The sequence below is a fragment of the Sus scrofa genome, chromosome 15 (genome assembly GCF_054392235.1).
Source record: "Sus scrofa isolate SSC_HxYL_T2T_F1_AM1 chromosome 15, Sscrofa_HxYL_maternal_Yorkshire_Landrace_v2.0, whole genome shotgun sequence".
NCBI classification, from domain to species: domain Eukaryota; kingdom Metazoa; phylum Chordata; class Mammalia; order Artiodactyla; family Suidae; genus Sus; species Sus scrofa.
In genome coordinates this window covers 107,201,021-107,219,187 of record NC_139397.1, presented here as the reverse complement: position 1 = coordinate 107,219,187, position 18,167 = coordinate 107,201,021, and the positions used below count along the sequence as shown (strand labels likewise).

General features: G+C 33.2%; 1 long non-coding RNA gene across 1 annotated transcript in view; it reads right to left on the bottom strand.

The window, feature by feature from the left end:
- The window catches only part of LOC106507094 (uncharacterized), a 398,065-nt gene that overhangs the window by 49,719 nt on the left and 330,179 nt on the right, over positions 1-18,167 (bottom strand). Inside the window, exon 5 of the long non-coding RNA XR_014829345.1 lies at positions 16,414-16,497. This is a non-coding gene — a long non-coding RNA (uncharacterized LOC106507094). The remainder of the gene's footprint in view (positions 1-16,413; positions 16,498-18,167) is intronic.

The window sequence follows — 18,167 nt, the reverse complement described above, 5'->3', positions numbered from 1 at the left end:
TGAGAGTGACTGAAAAACTTATCTCAGCATAAAGCAACAATGCCCATCTCCTTTTGACTTTATTTGCTTCTCAAAAGTACCTCACCTTCTTGACATTAAAGAATGATATGCAACTCAAAAGTAATAATTTTACTTTTTAAACTAATTTATGTTTTTTCCACGCCCATGTTGAACCTATGCCACAGCAGTGACACACTGCATCCTTAACCCTCTGAGCCACTAAGGAAGTCCAAAAGTAATAATTTAAAATGAGTTTAGGAAATCTTACATATCTCTTCAAGATCTCCATGCACATTAACAGAGAAAAACACTAAAAAGTTCCATAGTAGAGAAACTTCTTAATTTATTTTTCAAAACTTATTTGATAATCAATCTTATTTATGAAACTCATTAACATATTGCAGACAACAACTTAGGAAATATTGCAGCAAAGAAAGAGACTATAGATGTTTGCCAGGGTATTTCCACATTCTAAAGCAATACATATTGTTTGTATCTTCTAAAGATAACATGTATTTTACTAAGTATATATTTCATGCTCAATAAATTTGAGGTAAACAAGTATTATATTCTCTGTAGTGGGCATTTCTTACAGAGCCATTATATCATTGGGAGTAAATAATCATGTGGTATTCCCAAAATTATATGGTATAAGTAGCAATACTCCTTACAACTAAAAATAAACTTAATTTCCAGGATTTAAAAGAGATCCTCACTGTTCTCAGAGTCAAGATGATCTGGAAAGCTCCATGATATTGGGGCTTGATGGCTTTATTCATAATTTTAATAGGGCTAATGATAGTATGGGTTATTCATCATATTTAAATGTAGGCTAATTTTTTAAAATTTAGAAGTCATGCATCATTGCTTCTTTTCCTAATCCCCTCATTTCAATCTATTAGGGATTGCCTTTTCTAGTCAAATGTACTTGAAATCCATGACAAATTTCTACCTTGCTGACACTATTCTAGTCCCAGCCACAATTATCTCTCCAGACTCCAACAATAGCCTTCATGTTGGTCCCTTCTATCACAAATTCTTCTCTACAGAACAGCTAGAATGTCACTTTTAAAATATAAATGAAATTATATTCCTTCCTTGCTTCAAGTGCTTAAAATAGCTTCCCTTTTCTCTCAGAGTAAAATCTAAATTATCTTGCCCTACAAGCCCTTATATGGTTTGTTCTAGTTTCCTAAACCTTATTGAAGTAGACTCTCTGGAGATGGAGCCTGGGGGTTTTGTTTTGAATACAATTCTGATGGTCAGTCATGACTGAGAATTACTCTCTTCTTCAGTGTTGGTGTTAATTCAGTTCATTCACTTTTCACTTTCTTAGCAATGGATTTTGGTGCCTTTAAAGCTTTGTTACCTGCTAGCAGAGAGACAGCAGTTTGGCTAATGGAACACATTATGGTTCCCCTTGGAGACTCTGGTCTCTGCTACATCTTTTCGCCTCCGACCCTGAGCCTCCTCTGAGGCTCCTTGGGGTTTCTGCTATCATAGCTATTATTGCCAAATAGTCCATGTTGCCAGAGTATCTGCCAAAGCCTTTCAAATGTCACTCATTTCCAGAATTGAGAGATGCATTTCAACCTTAGCAGAAAAGAAATATTGTCCCAGTGCATATTCACAAATTTGGGAACTAAGCATCAAAAGACTAAGTCATCACCTTTCAACTGTATGCCATGATCCATCCCTGCAGAAATGCTGGGTTATTTGATGAAGGTAATGGACTTAGCCTTGCAACATTCTCATCTGCAGAGTTTTAGCAACATTCTTTCGACAAACATAATCACACATATACATGCACTCATTAATATGTATGTGTTTGAGCATACTCTTGAACACTAAAAAAAGGATTAAAGGTAGTTTTATTCTGAAATATAGGTGACGGTCACTATTTTGAGCAACAAATGTAGAATCTGGTTTTTGGAAATGGTTGATAGTGGAGAAGCATACATTTTGGAGGTAATACGGACAAGCATGATAAAAGTGTAATATAAGTATATTTCACTGTAGCTATGGTGTTAGTCTAGGTTTCCCAAATAAAGCAGACTCCCCAAACCAAAACCACATTCAAATGGGCAATGTGAAAAACAAGACCAAAAAAAAAGTGTCACTGTTGGATTGTAGTAAGGGAAGAAGTAAGTCCAGGAAAAATTTCAGAGTTGGTTAATGATCAGCTGCTTCTATTTTACTGACAGTATGCCAGGGTATAACTGACAAAGGGACATAGTGGTTATGCCCTAGACCATTAAAGGCAGTAAAAAGGAATGGATGACCGATTTCACAAGATGGGAGATACTCAAAAGAATTAAAACAAGAAATTTTAATTTCAACATAAGGATTATTATCTAAAACAAAAACTTCAAAGAAAATTAAAATGTAAGAAATTTAAGGCATTATCATAGTCTTTATTTTACACATTGTGTGAGTTTTCTACCTATATATTTAATGTAATCATGTCTGATACATACAGCTTTGTTTTATGAGTATTAACTCGATTAAATTTTAAAGCTTTAGTTCCTATCCTCTAAAAACGATATGGGAACTATCATTTTAAAGGTTGTCGTCTGAATTTTTAAACGTCTAAAATATTCAATACTGCTTTAGGGTTTTCTCCACATTTGTCATCTAAATCTTAACATGCACATACATTTGTCATTTATACATACATATTCATGACACCAATTTGGTTAATCATCTTCTCTTTCTTACTCCTTTGATTGAATGGACAAAATAAGATGTAGACAAGGCTCTTGGGGTTGGAATGAAATATGTAATTATATTTTTTAAGGCCAATAGAACATTTTGAGTCTTAGAACTTTTTGGTATTCTAAACATCTGGTATTTTTAAATGCTTAATTCTTCAAATTGTTTCAACTGAAATGATGATGTGAAATAATGATAATTACTACAGTTGTTTTGTTGATCCAGACTCTGACATTAAATCGTTTATGCCCAGCCTCTTAGAGTGAATGCAGTCTGAGCATTTTTTTATCAAGTGAACAGGAACAAATAACGTATAGTTAGATTACCAATTTTTCTCATTGTTAGATTTAATTTTGTGAAAAAATCATATTCATTTTTTTATAGTCTTGGACAGTAATCCTGATCATAATATAGTCTTGAAAAATTTTACATTTGAACAGAGTTTTCAATAGTTTATTAGTTATCTTCCACAGAAATCTTATGAGGTCATTATAATTATCTGTTATTTTATGGTAAGCCTATTAGAAAATTTTCTCGGAGTTACCATCGTGGCTCAGTGGTTAACGAATCCAACTAGGAACCATGAGGTTGTGGGTTCGATCCCTGGCCTTGCTCAGTGGGTTAAGGATCCGGCGTTGCTGTGAGCTGTGGGGTAGGTTGCAGACGCAGCTCAGATCCCGCATTGCTGTGGCTGTGGCGTAGGCTGGTGGCTACAGCTCCGATTCGACCCCTAACCTGGGAACCTCCTTATGCCATGGGAGCGGCCCTAGAAAAGCAAAAAGACAAAAAAAAAAAAAAGAAAAAAAAGAAAAAAAAGAAAATTTTCTCCATTGACCTACCAAAGTAGCATTGTTACTTTAGTATTCATTTAAAAAAGTAATAGCAGAGGCTGTGTTCAATATTGTGTCCTCAGACATACTGCACTTAGTACGTCTTACTACCTGACCCTTTTTTTGTCTAATTTACATAATAATGCAAAAGAGAACAATAAAGACTGAGTGACAAAGAGATGACCTTTAAGATTAAGTATGAGTCCACAAAGGAAATAGGAAAGAGAGGCTGCAAAAACATGGTCAAACTTTAATCATTATAGATAGAAATTATTCACAAGTACTTGTTATTTAACTCATTTTATATTGTCTCAAAATACATAGAAAGCTAATTATTTTAAATAATTATTTTAAAATATTACATAAAGCTAGGAACTAATTAATAATATTATGAAGGACATACTGAAACTATTCTTATTGCATGATAAAGTTTCAACTTTAAACTGCCCCTTATTTTTCATTTACAGTTGTCTCACTTGGGCAGGGGCCAGCTCTTTGGCCTCTTATTTTTTGTTTTTTTAAGTATCATTCACTCAAAAAAATATGTATGAGATGTGTATGAGATGTGTATGAGATGTACAAGAGACATATTTTTCTCAGAATGATGAATACCTATATTACTGCACACATATATTCATCCTAGATTTCAAAGATATGTCTATTTGACTTTACCCAAAGTCTAATATTATAATATATGATCTCTTTGTATATGATTATATATATAAAATATACAATCTGACCAATGTCCTTACTGCTGCTAAACCAACTCATATAAATTAATCTCTAACTGTTTCTGTCTATATAACTTCTCTTCCAAAAACTTTTGGAAAACCCATCGATTTTCTTATCTAAAATTAATTTTCAGTGTTCTCAGTAGAGAACTACATAGATATACTTTTCCTCCAAAAGTAATACAATTATCTTTTGAATTTCCAAAGAGTTATAATTTTTTCATAACAACATTTTTTTTTTTTTAATAAATGAATCCTTGCTGAGAACAGTTCTGCTTGAGTCTTTGGAGACTCCCACCAAGAGGCCCCATTGGAAAGCAGACATTGCCTGGACCACCTCTGACCAAGAACTGACTGGGCCAGAAACCTCTGTCAGGGAGGGAAATAATGGTTATCCATGTACTTAAAGTTTCATTAAAATTAAAATCTGAAAAAAAAAGAATTAATTAATGATTTTTATTTCAATTGTGAGTTATATCTTACTACTTATTGCCATTTGTCTTTTGGGGGGCGTGGTGCATCTGTGGAATAAGGAAGTTCCCTAGGCCAGGGATTGAATCTGAACTGCAGTTGTGACCTATGCCAAATCCTTTAACCCACTGCACTGGGGCAGGGATGGAACCCAAGCCTCTGCAGTGACCTGAGCCACTGTAGCCTGATTCTTAACCTACTGTGCCATAGTGGCAACCCTATCATTTGTCTTTTGCATCAATACTTTTGCAACTTCCAAACGGGAAACAGTTTTGAACCAAATTATCTGGATGTTATTTTCCATTGCTGCTGTGGATGGGTAGACAAATAACTCTTAGACTCTGCCTCTCTCCTGCTGCTGTTCTGAGAATTCAATGAGGTAATGTAAGTGAAAGTGTTCTGACTACAGTGTGAAACATATAAAGTATTATTTTAATCACTTCTGAATTTAACAGCAGAACATATATATACTTAAATTAGTTAATTACTGCTTTTTATGTAATAGTGAGAAAAATGGACATGGTTAATAAAATTATATCATAGAAATTAGAAAAATACAAAAACTAATAAATATCAGCCCACTATTAATGAGTAACAATCTGACTCAAAAAAGTGATGAAAGTAACTCTACATTTTAAAGGAAATTGAAATAAATATAATTGGGTTAGCATACAATGGGAGTTCATTAGAAAAAACATATCTGATTTGGAAAATAAATGTAAACATATGACCTAACCTAAAATTAAATTTTGTTAACGGGATTAAAGCAGCAATTATACTTTAAGTAGGTAGAAAAGTATACACTCTTATTTCTTTTTATATCCAAATACTGCTGTTTTAAAACACCCTGGAATTGCTGAACAACTACATAAGTATGATATGTTAATACAAAGCAAGTGTGTATTTTCCAAACTGTGTGATTTTTGAAAAATTTGATATAGAAACAAGAGGAATTATTTTTGCCTTTATATAAATGCATATTCATAGCCATCATAAAATTTCATTACTATATTTCAGATAATATGAAAAAGCCCTGTTTTCTCACAAAAGTAACATAACCTTGATAACATCAATGCAATTAACTAATTAACAATTGTTGGTTATAATTTTGAATAAATCTCATTGCCAACTGCGCTTAACCCCACAGTTTCATACTGAATGGCTGTGCAAAATAAAGGATAAGAAATGAATTTTTGTTTCCCTCAGTATGAAATTTGAATTTTAAGCATATCCAGATTTAGGTGAACCAATTCAAGATTTATGCTACAATGGCAGGGATGGTCTTAGTTTGATGCTTTTTCTCTGCTACAGACCCCAAAACAAAGATAGACAAAACAGTAACATAGCCAAAAAACACACCATCTCAAAAATAAGATGAGCATCTCTGTGAACCAGTAATGAAACCAGAAATGTAAAGGAGCTAGTGAGGCTGAAGCCACAAGGCTGAAGGGTCTGGGTCTGTAAGCTGACAGAAGAGTATCCATGATTTGGCCTCTTTGGGATAATGGTATTAAATTTTTCAACAAGACATGACAATTAGGTTATTAGAGCCCGGCACAATACTTACAGCTTAGGTGTAGAATGGCTGGTGATATTTTACTTGAAAAATAAGGCTGCGAAAACGTGTTAGTCACTTCTGCCTAGGAAACTGCTGGCTAGAGACACAGGGATGGGATAGTAGGTGGAATGGGGGATTCAGCTCCGAGTCCCAAAACTGAGCTAAGTGCCACCCCGAAGATGGAATCTGCTATATCACCTCAATATCACCATGAGGCAGGAACCTAAAGAACACAATTATTATTTTTTTTTTGTGAACTAAAGGGCTCCAGAGATAATTAGAGACAATTAGGAAACTACCAACTATATAAAAAGAAATGGAGACTGGGGTGAGAAAAACAAACAAACACACAAAAAAGTATTTATTTCAACTGAAAAATAAAATAAAATTTTATATGTTAATAAATATAAATAAGAGGACAGACAAAAATATCAAGATTGAAGGGCTACATGATGAATAATTAAAACATGCTGAACTCTTGGTAATGTTCAGAAGGAAAAAAAAACGATTAACTTTAGACCTTGACAGAAAAAATTATGGTTAAGAATGTACGTCAAAAATACAAAAGTAACCACTGAAAGAATGGCTTCCAAACATTACAAGGGGAAAAGGAAAATATAGAAAATTTTTATCAGTTCAGCAGCAGACAAGAAAGTAGAAAAAAATAATTAAAAGAAGAGAATGATAAATGATCAAGTTAAAAAATAAGGTGAGATAATTAAGCTTACGTATATTAGTAATAATCTGAGAATAACTGTATTCTCTTACCTATAAAACTAGAAATAAATGGATTTGAAAAACTAGAGTACTGTAACATGCTTTGTACCAAGCACACATGTTAAAATCATATAGAAAACATAAAAATAAGGGAATAGAAAATATATACCAGTTATCTAATAACTGGAAGAAAAATGTGACCAAATAGGGAGCCTGGAAACACACATATGGTAATGTACTATATAATAATAATAATAAGAAGAAGACAATAAGATGGAGAAGAAGAAGAAGGAGAGTGAGCTGCTGGTGCTGCTGCTGCTAACTTATGATAATGATGATGATGTTGATAAGGATGACAGGAGCAAGTATTATTGTTTGTGTATCATGTGCCAAGTTTTATAAATTTTTATATACTTTAGCTAATTCAGTTCTCCTGACAACCATTTAGGACTTTAAAAGACATATTGTAAATTACTATGGTTGCCTCAGGTGATATCAGTGAGACCTTCAATTGTTTCGAGATCTTCAATATTTAAAATGTGACAAAAAAACCTGACCTGATAGAAAACTAGTCTGTGAATATGTATAGGAAATATACATACCGGAGGAAAATCAGGAAGCTGATAAATCTATGAAAGGGAACTCATTCCTCTACATATAAAAATAAGTTATAGTTTCATGCTCATCAGTTTGGCAAAATAATATAGAGTCTGAAAATACAACCGTTGGCAATGATGGAAATTCAAAATATAAACTTTTATACAATGCAGATAGAAGAGTGAATTGGTGCAACCACACTAGAAAGGCTACAAAAGAAATTTACCTTATGCCCAACCAAATAATTCCATTTCCAGGAATACACCCTAGAGAAATGCTTTCATTCACTAATAGGGTAGGAAACCTACACAAGATTGTTCACGAATCAGAGCTTTTATTTGAAAATTGTTGGAATTAATTTCATGTGGATAAATCTAGAATGCCTAATATTGACATGGGAAAGGAATTAACTAATGATACATGAAGTTGAATACCATATACAAAAGTATGAAAATATGCAAATGAAAGCTATATATTCTTTCCGAATCAAATATATTAAAAGTATAAAATGATGAATGGAAATAATGAAACAGAAATTCAAGGCAGTGGCTGCTATTAAAAGAAAGGAGAGAGAATCTAAGAGAGCTGTGCAGCTTCAATTTTACCTGCTACATTTTATTTTTTAAAAAATATGAAGGAGGTATATGAAAATGTAAATTATGTTAAGGCTGAGCAGTTGCTACATAGATATTTGCTGTGTCATTAACATATTGCACATTTGAAGTATTTTCTAATACTTTACTTACATACTATAATTAATCAAACCATATGATACATTATACTTTCATAACTCTTATTGTACATATATTCAAATATGTTTCCTCCTTCCCAATTGTCTTAGAATTCTTTGTGATTAGCATATTACCTGGAAGAGAGTTGGAGTTCAATACATGTTTCCTGAGTAAAGAGATGCCTGACTGAATATTAAAATTTTTCTATATACAGGGTGTATAAATTATTACCAGGAGGACTTCAGTAGATTAAAAAACCCCCACAAATACAGAAACTTGGGATGTAGTGATAAGACATTATGCATGAAAAGATTTGTCTATTTGGTGTTTTATTAGCAATAATTTACCCAAATGTCCTTGGAAATTTTCACTTATTTCAAAACGTTTGACAGATTATTTTTAGATTGAATTTAAGGTGATTACTATACATATAATTAATTTTTAAAAAGATGTTGGAGAGCAATCTGAGCATATGCTTTTTTTCAAAAGTTGTATCAGCCATCTGTGGGCTCTTTTACTACATGTTATAAGCAAATGAGAAATTCTTTAAATCCATCTAATAAGAAAGCTCATTAGGAACTAACAGTCTGAATAATTGCTTTTTATAAATGTAAATCCAATAGATAACGTTTTAGAACATAATTCAATCAAAATAACTTAAATCATATTAATTATGTAATATAAATAAAAATTTTTCAAAATATTCTTAAAATTATGGTATTTTCATATTATGATAGTACCTAGGAAAACATCTAAAGAATATAAATTCCAATTAATGCTCAAATTTGCATATAATAAATCTTTTTCCCCTCCCCTTTCATATTAGCCTAGAGAGAAATCTATTTTATTTTGGCATAACTTAATTTTATTATTATGGTCCTTTGTCTTATAGATGACCTGAAGCTGAAATTAGAAATTTTACTCTGAGCAAAAGGGATAGACATCATAAAGGGAATATAGTTGTTTTTAGTAAACAATCAACTTACATGATGAAGAGTTAGAAATGCTATTCTCATTTAGGCACTAATGGAAAGTAGGTGAATGGAAATGGTGGCTGACAGTACTCATGGGGATCCCAAAATGGTCTAATAGGAAAAGAATGGGAAAAGACATTAAATGTAATTTTTGTCATTTGTAAGAAAACACAATTAGACCATGACTAGTTTCAAAATGGATATAAAGTAACCGATTCACAATACTAAATTATATAAATGACAAGGAGCTGACAAGATGGCAAACTTAGCTTTATTTTCAGACCAGATCTGGAGCTGCCCCAGAACTCAGGGAAAAGCCTCTGCATCTAAGGAACACAAGACTGTGGGAAACCTCTTGGGATTCAGCAGGTGTCTGCAGGTGTGTCCCAGGGCAGGGGGTCCTGGTATCACAGTTCACCAGTTAAGCTGAGTAAAGCTTTTCAAGTATGTTCTCTTCTAACCGCAACAAAGTTCTGGACAGGTTACAGTCTTCCAATAAGTAACATGAGACAAAAAGAGTAAATACATACATGCATACCTAAATACCTTTAAAAATAAAACAAAACAGAAAGTGATAATCTAGTACCATAAGGACTAGAGGATTACTAACATTTAAAATAATCAAAATGTTTTTAAAAAATAGGTTGTATTGATAATAGAAAGTAGGTAGAGATAATTATAAAGTATTAGAACTAAGTGGTAAAGGGCCATCTTATTTCCAAAGAAAACTGAGTTATAGTAGAACTTGGGAGCAGGGCCAATTTTATTTTCAAAAGAGAGTATTTCACTGCCAAGTTCCCTGGGCAATTTTTCAATGTATTGCAACATAAAAATGGAAGAGCTGATTTTGACATAATTTTTCTTTTTAAGATATGCCATTGTTATTTGATCTCCTTGTTGTTCATCAACATCCATAGATACATGAATCCTCCCCACCCCAACTTTTGCTTTTTGGTAGGGTTTTATCCCAGGGGATATTTTAGGATGAATTATAGCCAAATATCCCAAAATGATAGAATAAGTTAATTTGTTAGAAGAGTAATTTACTATTGTTAGATTTTGATAAATTCTATCAAAAATCATTATTTAATTTTAGTTTTATTGATACTAAATTTTTCTTTTTAGTAATAATTTAGCCAAGAGTTTAATTTGTTTTTTATTCTGAATTTTGTTTTTTTGTTGTTGTTGCTGCTGCTTGTTTTTTCTTTTTAGGGCCACACTTGCAGCATATGGAATTTCCTAGGCGAGGTGTCTAATCAGAGTTGCAGCTGCCAGTCTACACCACAGCCACAGCAATGTGGGATCTGAGCCATGTCTGTGACCTACACCACAGCTCAAGCAATGCCAGATCCTTAACCCACTGAGCGAAGCCAGGGATTGATAAATTCCAGTCAGGTATGTTTCAACTGAGCCACAATGGGAACTTCTGGAATCTTGTTTTTTTTTTTTTTTTTTTCCCTTCTTTTTTTTAATAATAAAAACCACCAATATACAAGATGACAGTTGTTTTCTCTATTTGATACAGGGTATTAATCTAAAACAGTTTGTAAATTAATCAGATATTAAAAAAACAAGGGTGAGGCTAACACACACATAAGGCATACAATAAGGGAATTTTAGCTGCCAGAAACTCTCCTGGGTCTGAGTCTTAGAGTAATATTATGGTACAGACTTTGTTGATGCATTAATAGCTTAGGATCTCTATCAAGACTGTTCATGCTGGAACACAGTCAGAATCTATTTGTGGAATCAAGGCAAGATCAATGAGCACAGTGAAGAGCTTATTCTATTATTATCCATTTTCTTGATAAGATGAGAGAGAGGTCAGACACAGTAGTGGTATAATTGTGTCTAAAATCTGCTTGCTTCTCATGAAAGATATTAAATTGAATTATTCATTCCTATAATCTGTTGAAAAAGAAGCCTAGTATATTATTAAGGTGATATTCAACATATAAAAGTATTTATAACATGAGGGGATAAGGACTTCTTTTCATGACAATAAATTAGATTATATTTTGAGACTATCATAAAAGCTTCTAAAACGGTTTAGATAAAGTGGCTGAATTCATTTTTCAGGGGAAGAAAAAAATATAGTTGCAAAGATTGCCTGATTTGGCTTTTTCAGTTTAAAAAGCTTATGCATTTCATAGCAGATAAAATGACAGAAATCCCAGAACTATAAAAAAATTCAGAAAGGTCTTCCAAATATTATAAATTTGAATGAAGTACTTCACCTAATCATCAATATCACTGTTTTCATTGTGAGTTAGAGCTTTTCAAATGGAATATTGGCTCTGGAGACTAAATCCAAAGACTCTAAAATCTGTCATGACAGAATTTGTTTTACTTATTTTGAACCGCTTACAACAATTCTAGCAATTATTTTTGAATCACCTTATTTAGTTTCATAATTTTTTTCTTTTCTTCCTGATATTTAAACTTTACTTCATGAAGGTTTAAACAGGATGGAATTTAGAGAAACATGGATTACATTTGGGCATTAACTGTGTTAGATGGATGTATCTAATTCAACACTACCCTAGTTAAATTTGAGATCTTCAGTTCATTTACTGAAGGATGCTGACTTCTCCAGAGTAAAAGATGAATCACTGTCAAGGTAATAGGGATATATTCTATATTTTTCAGATCCCTGAGTTGACTGCTCTTAGATGACTCAAGCTGTGCGACATAATTTTACCTGCTGGGGACATAGTATGTATGCAAAAAATTCGCTAGTCTTACTAGGAGACACTGCACATTTCAATTACTGACAGCAGAAAATGATGGTATCTCCATGGTAACTTCCGTTTTAGGCAAAGATGATATTAAAAATATTTCACATTAGGCTCTGTGGAGTATGAAAGTCCACACTGTGCTAAGACTATAGATCAGTGGGCTAGGTATGCCATGTCCTATAGTGAGACACTGACCTACTCTCTAGAGTCAACTGTTGAAAGCCTAAAACTAACATTTTGGAAAAAGCATTTTATAGATAAGCTATCAGTTCTCTTCAAGTGTTTTCCTTCTTGAGTCAGTTAGTAGGAGCAATGCTGAGCTTATAGATTTCAAGATAGGAGTTCAGGAGGGACAGTTGAGGTAATCTGGAGAGTCCACAGGAAGTATTTTACTGCCAGAAACTATGGTTTATTTGTAATTTTCAAGAAGAGATTTCTATGCTGACTAGGCTCAGTGCCTCAGCTCTAGATGTAGGAAACCTTAATGACACACTTTAACCACTTCAGAGAACTGAAGGGCCCTTCTGCTTATTCCATTTCTGTTGTGAGAGGATACAACTGGCTATGCTTTGGACTTGGAGTGAAAGGGACAAATAATTCAAAAGCATTAAAGTCCTCACTTGTACCCTCTTTGGATTACCTCATTTGAAACAGCTACTTACAGCTGAATCAGGTACCCTCCTGTCTTGTGGCGCCTGTCCTAAATAATTTTTCTTCTAGAGTGGAAGAACCCAGAAACCCCAATCCTCCACCTCACACCATGCATTAGAACACATGGGAATTAAGAGGAGCCTGGAGACTAGCAGATTATTTAAGCAAATCACTCCACCTGCTTCTAAGCTACAGGCACAAACACTTTTACTTTTTTCTACTTCAGTTTACCACATTTGTTAGAGCTCAAGGACTGTGATGGCTTATCCTGAAGGTAAAGAAGCGAAGTCAGGGACATGTCTAAACCCCTTTCCAAATAAAATATTTGAGGAACCAATCTTTCCCCTTCCTTTCCCCATCTCTATAACCTTGTCTGCCCTGATAAAAATGCAGTGCATTTTATTTTTAATCTAAATGTTCATTAATGAAATAACTGACTAGGGTCATAGAAAAGGCACTTCATGATTTACAGATGTATTCTTCGATTCATCTACGTCTAGCTGTGACATTGATTGATGTTTATAAAATCCCTAAGCTTCTACTGGCAGCTATGGTTATTATTTTAGAGCATACTCAAAGAAGTGTGGGTGAAATTATGTAGGAAGCATAAAAATTCTTGACTTTTTTTTTCTGAAATAATGTTAATAATAGAAATTACAAACTCAAGGAAAACATTTGAACAAATAGAACTTCTTATCTGATGTTTTTAAACCAAAAGTTTGTTTTGGTTAATTTTTTTCTTCCTTTTTTTTTTTCCTCTTACTAGTTTGCCTATTGGCTCCATGGATATAGTTTAGTTCACACAATCATTTTTTGACTAACTCTGATTATCATTCCACATGGAAATAGCAGTGAGTTTATAGTCTGGCAATAAGAATCTAGTCATATTACATTCTTAGAAGTTTTAAGATAAGGTAGTGAGGCATCAACTAAACATCAATCATTTTAAAAGTTGATAGTCATTTTAATGGTAACCTTAGTAGAGTCTTTTCATTTAAAGAAACTCATGATCATATACTTTCTAGGTATTAAAAGCACAGTTCTAATGTCATATTGTCAACATGATAAACATATTGACAAGAGAATTCCAACAGCCATAAAAATATAGAGCATTGATCAGCAAAATAAACTAAATTCAGCTCTCAGGTCATTTGTTTTCCTGTTCAAGCCATTTCAGAAGTTAAAGCCAAGTAGCTGAATAACACTGCAACACAGCCATACAATTAGAGTCAGCAAGAACATTCCTAAAAAAACCCAGTAAAAACCTATTTGTTGTAAATTGTAGAGAAGCACAATTTTACTAAATATTCAAATAAGTAGAATATAAACTTAAAGATTTCTATTCCCTTTCAAATTGCTGCTATAACAAATATGTTACAGCTTTAATCCTTTGAGGAGGGAATTGTTTTTCCAAGGTTCTGGTTTGAGGCTGGTATCTGTTTGCCACTTAAGCCTTGACTTAATACATACTTTGATTACAAACTTGACATATATTTTAATTACAAACTCCCTCTGTTACAAACCCTCAATTAAAAATATTGAGGTAACCTTGGGAAGTTCTGTGAAGAACTGGGCAAAGCTATAAACTCTGTTCTTCTTGCTGATGTTCTAGATTACCGCAAGATGGTCAGACTCAAAGAAAAAAACACCTAATTCCTATATATAATAAGCACTCAATAACCATCGGTTCTATATCCATCTCCACTTTCCTATTCCAAAGACTGATTAGCTCTGGTATCTCAAATTACCACTCTCTGGGACTTTTCTAGATAGTTAATACCCACATGGTAAATTTCAAACCCCATAAACCAAAATCCCTGAAAACTGGATCTAATCTAAGACTTGTAGTTTGGAATGTGAAGGCCACTTAGGTGACTGGTGGTGTTACTTTTTAAAAACTCCTTGTCAAGGATCCAGAATTATAAAGCAGGGGTATGGGAGCGTCAGACCACCAGAGCTCTCATATATCAGATTATTAGACAATGCATGCATTTGTGTGTCTCAGAAAGAGGAAAACCCTACAAATGAGGACCCAAGAAGGTAGATTATAAACCAGAAATGTACAAAACTAGAGATGATATAGATACATTTTCAGGGAAAAGCAAGGGAGGCTAGAGTTATTGGACTCAGGGAACTGGTAAAGATTAGGCATCGAGAGGAGACAGTCAGTACAGTATAGAATGAATTTTGCAGGCACTTCTTTAAGGAATTTCACATCCTCTTTTGGAGCCCTCTGTGTGACCTGTAGTAAGTATACATGCTTCCAGACTGTATGGCCTTTGTTGCACTGTCAGAGTTTGAATCCTAGCACGACTACTCACTAGTTGTGTAACCCTATATAAAGTGTTTTAAATAATTCTGCACAGAAATTTAAGGCATTTAGTTATCTAAGAAATGGACCAAATTATATTGTGTATCTGATACGGCTGGAAGTAACATAGGTTAACATAGGTAAAGCACTTAGAACCAGTACCTGGCCTATCATAAGTCCCCAATAAGTGGTGGCTACCATTAATATTTATTACTGATGCTAATAGCCTCACATGTCAAGGAAAATAATAGGTACTCATTGATACCTCAAAGTATTTTCAATTCATGCATTATTTCTCAAAAATCTTGCTTGGCTTATTCTATAACAATGAAATTAACAACTGGTAAAAATATTTGTGATTCATTTTAAAATGTTTATTCAATTTCTACTAAGCAATGTATTCTGTAAAATGTGGGGGGAGGAAGATATAATAGATTTAAAAAGTAAGAAAAAATGCTCAAGGAATTTGTTGTATCTTGCAATTTAAGAACCAATCATTATTCTTTTAATCAAAAACTACTAGTGAGAATTGTTCTATGAAATAAATACAGAGAAGCTTTATTTCAGGTAATAGGATGTTACAAAAGTAGGTTTCCTGACTACAAGGGTGTATTCTTGAAAATGTACAGACTTTCTTAATTTACATGGTCCCAAAATTTTTAACATAGCTCAAGAATTTATATTTCATCCAGTAGTAGTGCTCACTTAATAATTATGTGGATACATGAAGGACAGATGAAACTTATAATAAAGACAAGTCTTGAAAAAAAGTCCTACCTATTTAAAAAGACAAGGGATCAAGATTATTTAGTTGGAGGAACTAAGACTACAGTGTGAATTAAGAAGTAGACAAAGATTCCTTCTGCAGAGTGACAGCCATACACTTGACTTTTCCAGAGAATTCCAAGAAAACAAGGTATACAATAAAAGTCATTAGGCACAGTATTCACTTCTAGTAGCCTAAGGAATTTTGGTCATATCCCTAAGAGTTGTTTCTTTTAAACATATGAATGGATTACTGAGAATGACTAGAACTACTTTCAGTTCGAATTGATGAATTCATCAATAATTTAAAAATTTTCAGTTGGTAACAACCAAAAACTTGAATTCACCTAAATAATGTACTGGCTAATGTAACTGAAGCAGGCCATGCAAGGCTCAGTGATATCACTAAGGGTTCAGTTTCTATCTCTGTATTTACCTTAAAAGATACTCACTTTATTTTAAATTGTGTTCCTGTGATGATCCCAGGCTTCAGGACTACACTATTCCTCAGTTATATCATCATTCATAGCAAATCTCTTCCCTTCACACTGATTGGCTAAGCTTAATTCAGATGCCCCAAAGAGAACCGATCACTGGAAATAGGAAAATAAGTGCTCATTGGCTTACCTCATGATTCTTGCTCTAAAAATGGAGCTGAGAAGAGTCAGTGTCTCCAGAAGCACACTTTCATCAAATAAAAATCTGGAACCACTTGCGAAGAGTAAAGAGTAGATGTCAAGAAAGTACCAACAAATGCACCATCTAGATTCTATTATACAGAAATTAACTTTAATTTCTCCTTGGTAATTTTAGCAAATTTTACTTTAAATTAAAAAAAAAAGACTAGATAACCTCCCACTCTTGTTACAAAAATATATTAATACATTGCTACAAAACCTCCCACTCTTGCTACAAAGTAGCACTCTTGCTAACCTCCCACTCTTGCTACAAAAATATATATACAAAAATATATTATTATATTAATCAGTACTCCATAATTGTACTCTAAATCTGTGACAAGCTAAAAATTGTAGTATAAAGAACCCTAGAAATGTGATCAGGAGACCAGGGCCTAGCTCTGATTCCACTGCTTGCTAAGAGCTAATATTCAGCAAGCCAACTATTTTACTAATAATTGGTTTCCCATTCTTAAATGCATATAGGGGTTTTCCCTTTTATCTTTAGCAGAGTCGTGTTCATCAAATGAGATAATACCTGCAAGAAAGTTATTTTTATTGTTAAGTATGTCACTATGTAAAATAGGGAAATACTGTTGTTCCAAATATTAGATTTTTGTCATTGTCTGGTTTGAGGACTTGCCTGAAATTGATATTTTAAAGAGCTTACTGCATAAACTTAGAGCTTGTCAAGGTTTCATTACTATGAATCTTAGAGATATTTGCTTCTATAAATGAACCCCACATACAGGTTGCTGAATTTATTACGGTGATGTTAGTCTTATTTCATAAATTTGTAACTATTAAAGTACTCTTGAAAAATCACACTCTATATCCTCTTTGCAGGTGATTTTAGTACCCTTGCACCTTGATTTCTTTGTTCTTTCTGTTAAGTGTGAAATATAGCACAATGGAAAAGGATAGAGGTAGGATGTCTGTTCAGTAAAGGTTTTCCCATAACTCAGAGCTCAAGAAATAAATCAATGTCATTGGCTAAGTGAAGGTCAATATCAAATAATTCACAGAAGGTAATGAGCCATTTTAGACTGCTATTCAAATACAAATTATCTAGTTTGATAAAGCTATATCATTTGTATTAAATCATATAAGGTGATTCTATTATTTCAAATATTAATTTGGAAAAATATTTCTTTTTGATCCTTTGGGGCATTAAACATATTTCACTGTGTTAATCTAAAGGATTATCTTTAGAACTGTAACTACCAATTATTAAAATGGTTTAAGCCTAAATACCACTTTGTGTGTGCTCACATACTCCCCATTGCCTTAATTCCTATCCCCATGAATTCAGATGAATCTTTTACATCATGCAATTATTATTTTAAAATGTTAGAAATTATTGTTTCCATTTGACATCCACCACTCTACCACTCTACAGTAACTTATTTTGAAGATACTAATGCTAGAATTTATTCATTCATTGTGTATTTAAACTCTGTTATGTGAAAGGCATTATACTAAAAGAATACATATCAAATTCATAAGAAATTATTCATGCTTTTAGGGTCTGGGAATCAGACACAGATTAAAAACAATTATATTTAAGATTTGTGATATGAGTGGTAGACAAGTACTGAGGAAGTGCTCCACAAACACTGGGGAAGCAGGCATTATTTCCATCTTTAACTCAGGAGAAAGAGTTCATGCAGACAGTGGATGTTTAGCTGGGAAATTCACATGCAG